The sequence below is a fragment of the Protobothrops mucrosquamatus genome, unplaced genomic scaffold, assembly GCF_001527695.2.
Source record: "Protobothrops mucrosquamatus isolate PMUCROS unplaced genomic scaffold, P.Mucros_1.0 scaffold4526, whole genome shotgun sequence".
NCBI lineage: Eukaryota > Metazoa > Chordata > Lepidosauria > Squamata > Viperidae > Protobothrops > Protobothrops mucrosquamatus.
The window spans coordinates 27,959-29,730 of NW_015390431.1; positions in this window are offsets into that span (position 1 = coordinate 27,959).

Consider the following 1,772-nt stretch of genomic DNA (forward strand, 5'->3'; position numbering starts at 1 on the left):
TGAATAAACAAAGTTTAAGATTGAAGAACTGAGAGCAGCAAGGAGGGGTTAGATGAGGATTTTTACAGAAATGTTGACGGGTAACCAACGACGGCCATTTAAGCTAGGCATCTCGGTATGCACCGAGAAAAACGTGAGATGAAACAAGCTGAAAATCCACAAAGCCTGCTCATAATGGAGACGTTGTTATAACCCAAGGCCGGTGGTTAGGTTCTCCCTTGACAGAGATATGAGGTAAGCAATCTCGTTTCTTCAGACCCGGAATGTAATAATTGAGCCCTTAGTAAGCATACCTGAGTGACAGTTTTAGCACAGATATGAGAAATGCTAGGAGGAAACTGCAACATAAAAGCTCTGCAACCAATATATCAATGCCATTTCTAACTGAATCTATCATGATCCAGGGTCACAGTGAGATGAATACTGTGTAAACTAAAAGAGTGAGTTGTTTTTCATTCAATACAATGCAACACTGTGACAAGGGTGTATTACGCTTAGATAGGTAAAAGAAAGAGGGACGCAGAAAGGAAGGAAGGAAGGAAGGAAGGAAGGAAGGAAGGAAGGAAGGAGGAAACAGGAGTGGGGGAGGGAGTGGGGAAGGGAAGAATGAAGGAAGGAAAGGAAGGAAGGAGGGAGGAAGGAAGGAAGGAGGAGTGGGGGAGTGAAAGAGGGAGAGGGAGGGAGGTGAAGTGTTAATAGCACTCTCAGGTGAAGTGTTAATAGCACTTTACAAGGCCTTGGTAAGGCCACACTTAGAATGCTGCATCCAGTTTTGGTCACCACGATGTAAAAAAGATGCTGAGACTCTAGAAAGAGTGCAGAGAAGAGTAACAAAGATGATCAGGGGACTGGAGGCTAAAACATATAAGGAACGGTTGCTGGAATTGGGGATGTCTGGTTTAATGAAGAGAAGGACGAGGGGGGACAGGATAGCAGTATTCCAATATTTGAGGGGCTGCCCCAAAGAAGAGGGAGTCAAGCTATTCTCCAAGGCGGCTGAAGGCAGGACAAGAAGCAACGGATGGAAACTGATCAAGGAGAGAAGCAACCTGGAACTAAGGAAGAATTTCCTGACAGTTAGAACAATTAACCAGTGGAACAACCTGCCTCCAGAAGCTGTGAATGCTCCAACACTGGAAGTTTTTAAGAAGAGACTGGACAGCCATTGGTCTGACATGGTATATATAGTTTCCTGCCTGAGCAGAGGGTTGGACTAGAAGACCTTCAAGGTCCCTTCCAACTCTATTATTGTTGTTATTGTTGTTATTATTATTTATCTAACAACATTAAACAACATCTACCTATCCAAGGTCCTTGACAAGGACTCAATAGTTCTGACAAAACGTGCCAAATCCAGTCTAAATATTTGGCTGGCTGTGCAACAAATCATCATAATAAGAATAAACAGAAGGTGACTGTGACCCTTAGAAAGAAAATTTTGTCTGAAGATCTCTTTTGTCTTTGTGGAATTGATCCTGACTTCACGAAAAAAAAGTGTGAAATTGTGTTCACCCTGCTGAAACATGCAATGTTCATCTCTTTTCAGGGAGGTGATTGCTACGAGGAAGACAACCTGGCACCGAGCAGCCGAAGATCTATTGAAGCCAAGAGGTTCAAAGAATTTTAATAAAAATATCAGAGCAATGAGAAAAACCTCATTGGCACAGGAGGCATAACAGATGGGTGCACATTTTGCAATTCCTTGAGGAAATGCATAGCCAAAATGGTTATCAGCCCGGGCGTGGAATGCTGAAACTGCTGCCAAAAAGACA